Here is a 15,400-nt window from a genome sequence, read left to right as displayed (position 1 = left end):
GTGTGAGTGTGTGTGTGTGTGTGTGTGTGTGTGTGTGTGTGTGTGTGTGTGTGTGTGTGTGTGTGTGTGTGTGTGTGTGTGTGTGTGTGTGTGTGTGTGTGTGTGTGTGTGTGTGTGTGTGTGTGTGTGTGTGTGTGTGTGTGTGTGTGTGTGTGTGTGTGTGTGTGTGTGTGTGTGTGTGTGTGAGTGTGTGTGTGAATGAGGGTCGTAATGTTAAGTTATCGGCTCGCGTTAAAGGTCTGTCCCTTAAATCTCGCCAGCATTCGACGTTTCTGAATCGTAACTCAGCACCTATAATTATTGGCGGGGTGTGGAGAGGGTGTGTGGGGGTGTGGACAGGGTGTGGGGTGTGGAGAGGGTGTGGGGGGGGTGTGGAGAAGGTGTGTGGGGGTGTAGAAGGGGGGGGGTGTATGGGGGTGCAGGATTACAGGGGGCGTAAGGGCAAGATTAACAGAGGGTGGTAATGCAGCAATACTTAAGACCTTAGGGTTTACGAGGTCGTATTTTCTCTCTGTGTCGTTTTTGTTGGCGTGAGCACTGTGTTGTGAGCACTGTGTTGTGAGGGTGTTGTGAGCACTGTGTTGTAAGCACTCTGTCGTGAAGGATATAACTAGCCGATCTCTCACGGTGTTCAAAAGAGAACTAACTAAACACCTTTAAAGGAACTCTGATCATCCAGGCTGTGATGCATATATCAGACTGTGAGCAGTGGCATATAACAGTCTGGTTGACCAGACAACCAACCAGAGACAGGTTCCTAGGCACCCTCCAGGTAAATATGACTTCATACATGTCGATATCGTACTCGACGTTGGGTATCAACGCCAAATGGCTATCTTATAAACTAAAATGAATGCATACGGTTAAGAGGTTCTATAACAGTTCTACTGCCATGAGAGAGAAAGAGAGAGAGAAGGGGGGGGATATAGAGGAGCCAGGTTATCAAAACTTGATGGCGTATTGTAAAAATATTGTATATATACCAGTGGACCCATCATCATTTTCAGCAGTTGTCTCTATTTTCTCAATAGGTCTGCCAGTTCCTCCGTCACCACCAAAAAGTGCCAGTTAATCAAAGTGTTGTCGGGATGATGTCAGTTAAACACAGTTACCCCTATAAATATATATATATATATATATATATATATATATATATATATATATATATATATATATTTATATATATATATATATATATATATATATATATATATATATATATATATATATATATATATACATATATATATATATATATATATATATATATATATATATATATATATATATATATATATATATATATATTATTTACAATCACCTCCGGAATGATGTCACATTGTGACAGTAACATCCGGAGTGTGTGTCACAGTCTAAGGCACTTCTAGACAGTGTCAGTCACTCATAGCCGCGTTCATGATACACCAGACAGAGTCAGGTCCAGAGAGTGACAGTGGCTAATGGTCACACCCATGCCATATCACTGACTCGCACTCACATTCATGGAGTGCCAGTTGCTCGCCACAACAGCCAGCTAAATCCCCCCTACCGCCCTCTATGAGCCTTTTTGGCATGTAGACTCCATTCATGTTGATTCATTCTCGTTAAGGAGATACAAAGACCTCCACAAGCACCTGTTTGCCTCCATTTAAAATTCTGATAATGGGTGTTGATGCGCCACGATGGTGTAGGAGGAGCACCCTGTCTGTGACGGCTCTGCTCTGTGAGAGAAGACAATCTCGAGGCTGTGGAGGTCGATCTTTTGAGCTCTGTGTAAGTACCGACCGGGAAGCCGGTCGGCCGAGCGGACAGCACGCTGGACTTGTGATCCTGTGGTCCTGGGTTCGATCTCAGGCGCCGGCAAGAAACAATGGGCAGAGTTTCTTTCACCCTATGTCCCTGTTACCTAGCAGTAAATAGGTACCTGGGTGTTAGTCAGCTGTCACGGGCTGCTTCCTGGGGGTGGAGGCCTGGTCGAGGACCGGGCCGCGGGGACACTAAAAAGCCCCGAAATCATCTCAAGATAACCTCAAGATAACCTTGTAGAGTGTGTGGGTGTAAAAAACGTAATACATATATATATATATATATATATATATATATATATATATATATATATATATATATATATATATATGTATCTGTGTCTGTATATGTATATATATAATGTCTGTGTCTATATATATCTGTATAGATATGTGTGTGTCTGTGTCTCAGTGTGTGCGTGTGTCTGTCTGTCTCTTTGTACTCACCTAATTGTACTCACCTAATTGTGCTTGCGGGGGTTGAGCTATGGCTCTTTGGTCCCGCCTCTCAACCGTCAATCAACTGGTGTACAGATTCCTGAGCCTATTGGGCTCTATCATATCTACATTTGAAACTGTGTATGGAGTCAGCCTCCACCACATCACTTCCTAATGCATTCCATTTACTAACTACTCTGACACTGAAAAAGTTCTTTCTAACGTCTCTGTGGCTCATTTGGGTACTCAGCTTCCACCTGTGTCCCCTTGTTCGCGTCCCACCAGTGTTGAATAGTTCATCCTTGTTTACCCGGTCGATTCCCCTGAGGATTTTGTAGGTTGTGATCATGTCCCCCCTTACTCTTCTGTCTTCCAGTGTCGTGAGGTGCATTTCCCGCAGCCTTTCCTCATAACTCATGCCTCTTAGTTCTGGGAATAGTCTAGTAGCATACCTTTGGACTTTTTCCAGCTTCGTCTTGTGCTTGACAAGGTACGGGCTCCATGCTGGGGCCGCGTGTGTGTGTGTGTGTGTGTGTGTGTGTGTGTGTGTGTGTGTGTGTGTGTGTGTGTGTGTGTGTGTGTGTGTGTGTGTGTTTGTGTGTGTGTGTGTGTGTGTGCGTCTCCTGTGTACGTATGGCCGCGGGTATTGTTCCTGCAGTATTATGGAGGTGGCGCGAGCAGCAGCAGTACCACCATAATTACGAAAAGTTATTCAGTGCTTCTGGCCAACTTGAGCTTCACTTAGACTTGGCTAAAACAAAAAAATAAACAGATCAAGTTTGTTAATATCATCGCCTATATCACCCACAGGGAGTAATTTCGTACACAAAGTTTAGAATATAAGACACATATAACTCCTTAAGTGACCTTTAACCTCATGTGGAAAATTTAACGATGAAAAAAATGTGTTTTTTTAAGTATATTTCCGGGGTTATCTTGAGGTTATCTTAGAGATGATTTCGGGGCTTTTTAGTGTCCCCGGGGCCCGGTCTTCGACCAGGCCTCCACCCCCAGGAAGCAGCCCGTGACAGCTGACTAACACCCAGGTACCTATTTTACTGCTAGGTAACAGGGGCATAGGGTGAAAGAAACTCTGCCCATTGTTTCTCGCCGGCGCCTGGGATCGAACCCAGGACCACAGGATCACAAGTCCAGCGTGCTGTCCGCTCGGCCGACCGGCGACCGGGGTGATGAGACATCAAAGATTTACGTGCAGACTTGCGGAATGTGTACATCTTTCCTCGATCAACACAACGAGGTTACACACAGAGATCACACTAACGTGATGCATCAAATGAACAAATCCACAAGGGCCGTGACGAGGAATCCGTGACTGGTTTGTGCCTCGGAGAGGATACGGGATCCAGTAAGTTCAGTAGAACTTCGGTTTCAACCCTTTTACCCTGTCGTAGCTCAGTCGATTAAGGCAGTGTCTGGAATGCTTCCGGACGCAGGTTCGAATCCTCGTCACGGCCCTTGTGGATTTGTTCACTGCGAGGTTATCTTTAAAAACAACTTTGTTGTATTTGGAACGTCATTCAAACTTAGTTGCCACGAGTATTTTTGTCGATGCGTCCAAAAACGTAATTTTGAAATAGACATTCAATCGGACTTCCACAGTTTGGGAGACGCAACAGCCGAGGCGGCGGTATAACAAGCAACTTGTGTCGTGTCAACCACAGGAGGTGAACTTGTAATAAGGCAAGTTGCTCATTTTTTCTGCAACACGTAAGATCAATCGACCAACTTACGGAAAAGTGCCCGGCAATGTGTGTGTGTGTGTGTGTGTGTGTGTGTGTGTGTGTGTGTGTGTGTGTGTGTGTGTGTGTGTGTGTGTGTTTGTGTGTGTGTGTGTGTGTGTGCGTGTGTGTGTGTACTTACCTAGTTGTACTTACCTAACTGTGCTTGCGGGGGGATTGAGTTCTGGCTCTTTGGTCCCGCCTCTCAACTGTCAATCAACTAATGTACAGGTTTCTGAGCCTACTGGGCTCTATCATATCTACACTTGAAGCTGTGTATGGAGTCAGCCTCCACTACATCACTGCCTAATGCATTCCATTTGTCTACTACTCTGACACTGAAAAAAATCTTTCTAACGTCTGTATGGCTCATTTGGGCACTCAATTTCCACCTGTGTCCCCTAGTGCGTGTGCCCCTTGTGTGTATGTGTGTGTGTGTGGGACAGGGACCTGGTCCAGAATTTATTAATTATTTACTTGACTACTTACGAAACTTATACATCTTTCTTCCTTCATGGCGGCTTAGTCTGTATTTATAAAACTGTTTTCGAGATTCTAAACTTCGCAACTTAAGGGTATTATTGTTATAGAAAATCTGATACTAAGATACTCATAAATAAATGTTAAGGCGCAGTGATTGAGGAAAGATGTACAGGTTCCGTAGGTGGATACTTTAGCGGTTGACGAATCACGGCTTCTGTCGAGGCGTTCACCAAGGTCAGTTCTTGCCGAATCTTTGCGTACCACATACCGTTATTTTACGTTATCTCTGTCGACAAATCCACTTTAAGTATGGTGTTAAATATCTCGTCTTTATCCGACCGGATTGTGTTGGTAGGAGTCATACCTTACCCATTGTCTGTGCATAGCAGTGCCAGATCTTAATCTAGGTCGTAGGAAGTTGTCATACGACCAGTGCCTAAGTGCTAGATCTTAACCCAAGTCCGTAGGAAGTTGTCCCAGAGGCTTCTTATCCTCGGATAGTCCATACCTCGCTGCGAGCGGCCCTCTATCCTACGAGTTGCTTGAGGATAAATCCTAAGCAGAAGTCTGTAGCGAGCAGCTGCTCCTTATCCTGTGGTGGTGGGCTGTGGTACTGACACCAGGCGACCAATTGTGGCAGTTTACGAGGGGAGGGCCGACACGACGGCTCCCTCCCCACCCCCATGGTAATATTGGCCAGACATAAGCCCCGGAATTGCTTAATGAATTCCCTCCATGTGAGACTTACGGGCGCATTATGCTAGGAGAAGAAGGTAGCGCAGGGTGGCGGTGTAGATGAGCAGGACGCGGTGTTGATAGGCTGTGGGGAGCCGCCAGGGTGGGGGAGAGTGAGTGTGAGAGTGAGAACAAGAGAAGGGAGAAACATACAAAAGAATTTAAAGAATAGACAAATTATACAGGGACAGATAGAGAGGGATGAAGGGGAAGGGAGGTAGAGTGGAGAGGAGGGATGAGAGACAAAGAGAACATTCATAAAGAGGATGAAAAAGGCAAGAACAGCTTAAAGGGTGGACACAATACAACCGAGAAATTGAATAATTCTTATTTATAATTGATATGCCATTTGTACTGTATATATAAATTACTATTTGGCAATTCCAGAAACCTTAAGACAAGTACACAAGTGGGTTACTGACGAAGCTTGAGGCCCCTGTCAGCTCTCCTAACAGACTACTTTGGTCAGCAGAACTTCCCTCCCCACCTTCTGCCAAAACATGATTGTGGGTTTCCACAAAACAGATAACCAAGGTAGACCAATATCTTCACCCTCAATCGTGGAGAAGATCTATGAGAAGAACGTCTTCCTTGAAAACTTGACAGCCGCTTTGAAAACAGTTATGTTCTGAGTAACAAGGACATTAGTTGTAGAGTTAATGGATGCCCATCTAACCTGTTACTTCAGACGATTGAAAGTGGAGTGTGTGTCTCTCGAATGTGGATAGGACACATTTATCACTGTCTTGGATACCGCTGCCGCATTTGGAGTGTCTGGCTCTTTGAAAAGTATTCAATTAAGCTAACATTCCAGGGTGCTATCAGGAGTCATTCCTCTCGCGGACACGCCATAACAACACGTGTACCCCAGAGTGTTGTGATCGGTATATATATATATATATATATTATTTATTATTATATTGTGATATATATATATATATATATATATATATATATATATATATATATATATATATATATATATATTATTTATATATATATATATATATATATTATTTATATATATATATATATATATATATATATATATATATATATATATTATTTATATATATATATATATATATATATATATATATATATATATATATTATTTATATATTTCCAATATATACATGAAAATAATTATGCGTCTGTTTGATTTTGTCATCATATGTTTTCCCGAGAGATAATAATATCCCCTGGAGAGAGGCGTCACCCCACCAAGGCGATGACAGCCTCCAGTACATTGCTGGCTTCCTGTCTCCAATCGCCACATGTGCATCGTTCATATATTATTAACTAACGCCGGCGATAAAAGCTTATATATTGCGAGTTAAGTTCAGTCGTTCCATTAATGCAAAGCCTGTGTGAGAGTCTGTGTGCAAAGTTGGTGTGTGAGTAATACCCGGGTGGTGACCGAGGGAGTCCGCTCTCTAGGTCTGTTGCTTGCTTGTAATACCCGGGTGGTGACCGAGGGAGTCCTCTCTCTAGGTCTGTTGCTTGCTTGTAATACCCGGGTGGTGACCGAGGGAGTCCTCTCTCTAGGTCTGTTGCTTGCTTGTAATACCCGGGTGGTGACCGAGGGAGTCCTCTCTCTAGGTCTGTTGCTTGCTTGTAATACCCGGGTGGTGACCGAGGGAGTCCTCTCTCTAGGTCTGTTGCTTGCTTGTAATACCCGGGTGGTGACCGAGGGAGTCCTCTCTCTAGGTCTGTTGCTTGCTTGTAATACCCGGGTGGTGACCGAGGGAGTCCGCTCTCTAGGTCTGTTGCTTGCTTAGTTTTGTTTAGTGCTTGTTGAAGCACTGAATTGGGCTTATAGTATGTAAGGAGAGAACTGCTGAGCGCCGTCTGAGGCAGATATAAAGCGTGAGTTTTGTTTTTTTAAGTTTTTATTTCGGTGTAATGTTGGTGTGGTCGTCCCCTCAGGTGGTCGTTCTCTCAGGTGGTCGTCTCCTCAGGTGGTCGTCTACTCAGGTGGTCGTTCTCTCAGGTTGTCGTTCTCTGAGGTAGTCGTCTCCTCAGGTGGTCGTCTCCTCAGGTGGTCGTCCCCTCAGGTGGTCAGTGTGGCCACTGAAGATCCCACCTACGCGGTATTACCTCCACTACCTCCGCCTTCATCACCTCCACTTGCACAATCACCACTACCGCTCCCTCAACCTGCACCACCACAGGTTACACCATCAACACCAACACTCTCACCACCATCACCACTACGGCCAAGAGCCGCTCAACCCATACTTCGTCGTCCACCGTCCCTCGCTGACAGAAAACCAATGGAATCCCGAAGTAAATTTTCGATATATCTGCCACCTTAAGACCGACAATTTCATTTCAAAGAACTTCCAAAACTTTAGCCCTTCCCAGTGTTAGTGATCTTAATTACCATCAGGGATTTACGTGGAGGAAACCGGAGAGTATTTCATGTTCGTCTCATTACTTCCAGCGCTATTTGGAGAGTTTTAAGACGCCGCTCTGGATCCGCCCGTCTCCCATGCTGGTGTGGAGGGGTTTTTCTGGGCTACCCTCGGCTTTATACCCCTTGCAGTACCCTCGGTTAATTTACGTGTGACTTTACACGTTTGAAATGTAGTAGAATGGTTTTTATTTTACATGAAAACAGCTTCTTATGCTTTTTAATTATTTTGATATCAAATGAATGAAGGGAAATTGTATTTCTATCTAAAATGGCTGTCAGACGTGCACCATCTTTGGTGGATGAAGGATGATGCGTTGAGGGCCCTCTGGTGTTGTTGTTGTTGTTGTTTAAGATTCAGCTACTGGGAACCAAGCTCCAAGTAGCACGGGCTATGGTGAGCCCGTAGTGGACTTACCTGGCATAGGAGCGGGGCTGTAACTTGTGGCCTCTCGTGGTTGAAGGATGATTTTATCCGTTGTTGTTTTAGATTCAGCTACTCAGAACGAAATGTCTATGTAGCACGGATTATGGTGAGCCCGTAATTGTGTTCGGTTATTCGCGATAACCTTGTTACTGTGATATTTGGGTCAGAGTTTTAAATGGAGGTGGGGTTTCCTCCGTTTTCCCTGTTTCTTTTTCGCTTCTGTTTTAGTGCACTGGTTTTAGTCTTGTTCTAATAACATTATCGTGGTGGCGGATGTAGGTGCAGTATGTTCACGAGTGAGTCCCATTCTTCAACAGCTTTTCTAATCATTGTAGTTGCTGTGGAATTTGCATCTAATGCAGCTGATGTCGTTGGATGATTTTATCCCTTGTGACGTGCTTAGTACCCACATCTGACCATGTTAATGTGTACTATTGTCCAGCCCTCCAATGCACCCCTACCCTTCTCTCACCAGACCAGACGAAGCACCGAAATTGTCCAAAGGAATTATCTAAGAAAATCGCATCAAAATCATTCCTGTCTCACCATAGCCTGTGCTGCTTGGAACTGCTTGTTCCAAGTAGTGAATCTTTAACAACAACATATTCAGTGCTGTCAATGTTGTCGTCGTGCTCTTCCAGGAAGTAGTCGTCCACTCACAAGCAACGCAATTTCCAAATACTTTTTCCTTGCCAACACATTTGCAGATGTGCTGAAGTAGGCAGATCAAAAATTCAAATTCATATTGCAATATTCAACATGTTACTTTGGCTCTGGAACTAGCAATAGATTTGTCGCTGGTTTACTTTACAAATTTACTAACGGATTGATTATTTAACAGGGCAAATGATCGCCTTATCTCCTTATTCATTGTTATTAATCATTTTACTTTCTGTTCTGAAATATTAATACGAAATTTATTTAAAATATGAACCAGATAAACTCTTCCGGAGTGGCCATGTTTCCGTAAGTTTGAGATGGCAAGTCCGCAGAAGATATGGAAAACGCTGTAATGCCTTTCTCAGATCCTGGGAGATTGCTGGGGTCCCAGTAACGTAGCATCTAGTTGAGGGGAGACTTGTCGAGGCGAGCGAGTCACCTGGGAGGTTTACCTTGCCTGCCAACACCTGTCTAATGAACTGGTGTGTATATAACTGGTTGGTGAGCCTCGACCTGGGGATGAGACGAGAGTACAGTTGCATTCGACATTTTATTTAAGGTTAAACGCAATATTTAATGGATAGTCTTACTTCCTCGATACCCACCTCCCTACCCACCTCGCTACCCACCTCAGTACATTCCTGTTATTGTCACCTCCCAGCACACGCTAGCTCACTCCTGTGACTGTCAACACCCACCCTAACACACGCTAGCTCACTCCTGTGACTGTCAACTCCCACCCCAACACACGCTAGCTCACTCCTGTGACTGTCAACACCCACCCCAACACACGCTAGCTCACTCCTGTGACTGGCAACTCCCACCCCAACACACGCTAGCTCACTCCTGTGACTGTCAACACCCACCCCAACACACGCTAGCTCACTCCTGTGACTGGCAACTCCCACCCCAACACACGCTAGCTCACTCCTGTGACTGTCAACTCCCACCCCAACACACGCTAGATCAATCCTGTGACCCCGTCTCCTCTCAGTGCGCATACACACTCCTGTGGCCGCCACCTCACTCTTGCTATGAAAAGTGTGCGGCTAAGGCAATTAATCTTCGGCATGACGTGAATTTTGTTTTTCTTGGAACCGGTTTTAATTTTTCTTCTTGGAAATTGAAAATTATGCCCGTGAATTATGTATGAGAAAGTCTGAGGTTACATGGAGTTAGCGCCGTCACCACTCATAAGGTCCCCCCCTGTCACCAACACTTGGCTCACACAGCTCAGAAAAAAACGTCCCAGGAGATTGGCATCGTCTCGCAGCCCTGATAATATAATTTTTGAGTCAAACCACAGAAGAGCGGATCCATTTTCATGACGTATTTACCCACTCGTCTTGGTAGTTGCATATTTTTAAAGTAGGTTTGCATTATTGACTGATCAAAATTTCCTGTTGGAGCTCTTAGAAATCTCGACACTCAGACAACGGGTGATTGTAGAGAGAGAAAAGGGAGAGACTTGAACATAAGTGTTCACTGATCATAATAGGTTTTCTAGACTGTGTTCAGTCACTGGTGATTTGTGTTCGTGTTTCTCCACGGGTTCTTTCCCTACAGTGGATCCACCTGCCCTCTCAGCGCATCCACCCTCCCCCTCAACACATCCACCTTCCCATTCAGCACATCCACCTCCCCCTTCAACACATCCACAACAGTATGAGCTCAGCTTCCTCACCTACTGCCCTACATGACCCTCTAAAATCCCCACTCAGTGGAGGTTGTGAGATCATAGGTGTTGGCAGTGGCCAGGCAGATGGAGCCTGCTAGAGAAGGGTTGTTAGTATCTTCTCCATGTTGAGAAGACTCTGGAGGGAGGCTGACGTAGTCATCTTTACGCTGGGGGATCCCAGATATCCCAGCCTGTCCCTCCCTGGACTTTGCTACCCCCTCCCCTCCTTACTCCTCTTCCCCATCACCCATCCATTTCTTGTATTGTTTTAAATATTGAACACGTGTCCTGCTGCAACAGCAAATGTTGTGGGTTTTCGTTAGGTATTTTATTAAAGATGCATTGAATATATATATATATATATATATATATATATATATATATATATATATATATATATATATATATATATATATATATATATATATATATATATATATATATATATATATGAACTTGTGTAAGGAATCCTTTAGAACCTTGTATACCACATATGTAAGACCAGACACGGAGTATGCGGTATGCGGAATATGACAGTCCTTGCCATGCACGCGACGAAGCTGGAGAAGGTTCAAAGGTATGCCACTTGACTAGTCCCAGAATTCAGAGGCATGAGTTACGAGGAAGGCTGCGTGAATTGCACCTCACATTGCTGAAAGACAGAAGAGTTCGGTGAGACATGATCACCATATACAAAATTCTCAGGGAGGGGGATTGACAGTTGAGAGGCTGGACGAAAGAGCCGAAGCTCAACCCCTGCCAGCACAATTAGGTGCGTACACACACACACACACACAGTAATTACATGGGTAGTTGACAGCGTAATGGCCTTATGTGTTCGTAAATTAAATTAGGTGCAAGTGGAATGTATAGAGCCCGTGGCCGGCGTGTGGTTTAATATGGTCAGTTTTTAATTAGGGGGTTCAACCTGATACTCCCAATAATACAAGCAGATAGATCCCTTGGCGCCGTTCTCCCACAGCTGTTGCTCCACTTCTCCCTATTCTATATTTATTTTCATCTGTTTCGTCGTCTCCCTCTTTACTTTATGTGCTATGTTGTTTTATTATTATTATTACCATCATTGCATTCTCTTTGATGTTCTATCTATTTCCATGTCCATATTGGAAACTGTGTATGGAGTCAGCCTCCACCACATCACTACTTAATGCATTCAATTTGTTAACTACTCTGACACTGAAAAAAAATCTTTCTAATGTCTTTCTGGCTCATTTGGGTACTAAGTTTCCACTTGTGTCCCCTGTGTGTGTGTGTGTGTGCGTGTGTGTGTGTGTGTGTGTGTGTGTGTGTGTGTGTGTGTGTGTGTGTGTGTGTGTGTGTGTGTGTGTGTACTGAAATAAACCGGTATATATCTTTCAGGGGGAATTAATTAATATTTGTGTATTTTATATACTGCTGATTTAATCATCTGTCTTTGTCTGAACGTTTATGTTTTTTGGGGAGTATAAATCTGTCCGCCTGTCATTTTATATTCAGTTTGGCCCGTTAGCCCAGTTATTGGTCATTAGCTGATAAAATTTCATTTATATTCGTTTACTTAATTGATCTGTAATTTAGTGACGATGATGTTATTGTTTCCTGTCACCTGGAGTGACAGGTGAAGCGAGCTGGAGTTGGCCAGAACAGAGAAGCTCACGTAGACACGTTGAGACAGACCCTGACAGATAGGTCCTGCAAGAGAAGCCCCTGCCAGAGGTCCTGTCAGAGAAACCTTTGTTAGAAAGTCCCTTGTTAGACAGACTCTTGTTAGACAGACCCCTGCCAGAAAGGCCCTGACAGAGAGATACCTACGTGATGGAAGGATAGGTTAATAGTGCACTTTGGCGATCAGGAGGGGTGTTGAGTGGCTTTCATGAAGCCCCTCTTTTATGTTATTGACCCCTCTTTTAGCCTAACAATAAGAGACAGACTACGTGTAAAAACGCAGGTTCGCGTCGCTACACAGCCCCTGTGTGGACTTTCTCATTGATGTATATCACGTTAGTGTGATTTTCTGTGTGTAGACTGTTCTGTATTTAAAACCGCATCTTCTGCTCCTTCTGTTACTGTTCTTCTGGGTCGTCTGCTCCTTATGTTCTACTGGATCTTCTGCTCCTTCAGTTCCTCTGGATCTTCTGTTATGTGGCACCTGATGAGCCATATAACCTTGTCTATTTCGGATGAACTCTTCATGTATTGGAGTCGATGAAATATGTGTTAATCTAACCTTAACTGAAAGTTATATAAATGTTTAATGTTCATATTTTGTTCCGGTGTCCTCGTTGTTGCGACGCAGATATATAATTTATTCTTAGTTCTCCATGAAATATGACATTCCAGAGTATAAAATATCTCCAACTTAGTTTATATTTAAACAATACGTAGTGTTTATAATTTAAAATGGGGGAAAAATTATCCTTCCAAGTAGTCGACGCACCTGTGAATCGTAATTTTTAAAGGACAAGGGGACAAAGAGAGAGAGAGAGAGAGAAGAGAGAGAGAAATGAGAGAGAAGAGAGAAGAGAAGAGAGAGAGAGAGAGAGTGAGAGGGACAGGGAGGGGGGGAATGTTCCCAGACATACATCATGGGGAATTCTTTTGTTGATTTGGCAAAACTGAAGCTTTAGGAGACATTTCCAATTTGCAAGTTAAACAGAAGATAAATAATCATTTTTATTTCATTAATTCACCAGTGTCATGGAGGAATCGGTTTAAATTACAATAAATTATGAATTCCCACAATGCTGAGGAAAAGCTTAAACTACCTAAACACCCGGAGAAGCAGAATAGTGGCGTCAGACTTTCACTCACCCACTGGACTTAACTAACAGTCCAAAACAAAACACACGCTTGACATTCCCGACCAGTGTGCGCCGAGGCATAAAAGTCCGAGGAGCCATAAACAGTACGAGTCGTTAATACGTGGGCAATACGACCCGCCCATTTCTCTGGAGGTTTGTGAAAGCCGGCAGCCAACCTTTCCCAGCGGCAGCAGCAGGAGCAAAGCCAGCACCAGGTGCAGGCCAACAGGAGCAGGCCAGCAGGAGCAGGCCAGCAGGTGCAGGCCAACAGGAGCAAAGCCAGCACCACGTGCAGGACAGCAGGATCAAATCAGCAATAGCAACAATACAATAGGGAAACAACGATAATACTAATAATACTAATAATAATAATAATAATAATAATAATAATAATAATAATAATAATAATAATAATAATAATAATAAAATAATAAGAATGACTTCCGCACACACACACCATCTTCCCTTACAAGTGGGGGTCCCACACACAGGAGGTCGTCGCCGAGCTGTTGCTGGATCACTGTAGAGACAACCGGTTTAGGTTGAAGGAAGGAAGGAAGGAATTATCAGGGGGGGAAAGCGCCAAGCCATTATGACTATATAGCACTGGGAAGGGGTCAGGATAAGGATATGGGATAGGATGGTGGAAATTGAACGCCGACCTGCACGAAGCAAGACCGTCGTCCTACCGTCCAGCCCAAGTGGTTGGGGGTCTGGGTTGAAGGTTGCATGAGGGTGTATTTTGTTCTGGCGATCTGTCTGCAACTGGATTAGAGAGACCCCGATCATCAAGAGTGACCGGCCCATTGCAGTAATTGCTGTTTCTGAAGCAAGAAATATTTCTTGAGGTTGGAGATCTGGAGATCTTGGGTTAAAAGACCTTCTGATGTTTGAGGTCTAGCTGGGGTAAAAGACCCCATAGGTCTTCTCTCTCTGCGCCAAAATGCAATCTTCAGGTCACAAAAAAGACAGCAAGGAACTGCAATTCTCCCGATAAAAGGATATGTTGAAAAGAAGCTCGAACTTCGAGGGTTAATAGCAGCGTAAAGTGAGAAGTTGAACTTGTTGATGGAAGTTACGTAGGACAAAAAAGTTTTAAGAATGTAGTGAACTGATTCACGTAACAAGTCTGAGGAGCGATTACGCGTAGCCTTTTCCAGGGGCGGAGGTGTACAGGGACCCCGAAGGCTTCCCCCTGATCATAAGAAAGGATGGAGACGGTGATTTGTCCCTATCACCGTTTTTGTTCCTCGGTCGAGGGGAATCTTACCGGTCCCGAGACAGTCTCTCTCGATGCTCCAGATCACCAGCATTAGCTTACCGAATTCGTGATCTTGAGATGTAAGTTAATCATGGGGGAAAACGCTCTCTTACATGGAAGAAATGAGGACGAAAGGAAGAAATGGTGCCCCAGACACTTGAGCCGTCGGAGACCAAACGCCGGACTTGGAAGAAGCGAGGCCCTCCCTGTAGAGACCAGTCCAAGTGCTTGGGTAACTTGAGAGTTCTTGTGGGTTTTTTATTTATCTTTCCTCCGAATTGATAATGTGATTTGTTGCAGACTTAAATGTTGGCTTGCTGCTGTTGTTGGCTGAGAATGTACTTAGGTGCTGTTGTCACACCTTTGGTAGTCTCGTTAATATGTGAAGTATGTTTGTATTGGTAATATTTTACCTTTTGGTTGGTCTGTCCGTTCGCTTGGTCGTCTATCCATACAATGTGTCATAATTATATTTTGCAATGAAAATCTGCTACTATTTGTTGGAGAAATATTTAACATGGAGAAGATGTTGAAAAGACCCGAGGGACGCGGCCAGCACACTGCGACTCCAGTGGTCAAGTCCCGTCGTCGGCAAGTCCAATACTTTAGTGAGCAAGACCTTTTATTAGTAACAGTTGTAATTGCAGAGACAAAGTCACGGTAACGTTGTCTCATGGTAACGGCACATGTGAAGTGAAAGTGAGGACGTTTCGGCCCGTCTTGATGCTTATCAAGTCGAAACGTCTTCACTTTAATTTCATTTAACAGTTGTAATTGTTTATAAATTTGGTTATTGATAGTTTTAGCCAGATTAGTATAATTTTAGTTACAGATACTTTTGAAATTATGATAATACTCTAATACTAGAAGTTTTATATCAGGAATTTGGTAGTTTGTCGGGACTTGTAATTAATTAGTCTTTTGGGCAGAACAAGCGTAGGGAGGATCATTGTTTAC

This window comes from Procambarus clarkii, chromosome 7 (genome assembly GCF_040958095.1).
Source record: "Procambarus clarkii isolate CNS0578487 chromosome 7, FALCON_Pclarkii_2.0, whole genome shotgun sequence".
Lineage (NCBI taxonomy): Eukaryota > Metazoa > Arthropoda > Malacostraca > Decapoda > Cambaridae > Procambarus > Procambarus clarkii.
This window is presented reverse-complemented; position numbering follows the sequence as displayed.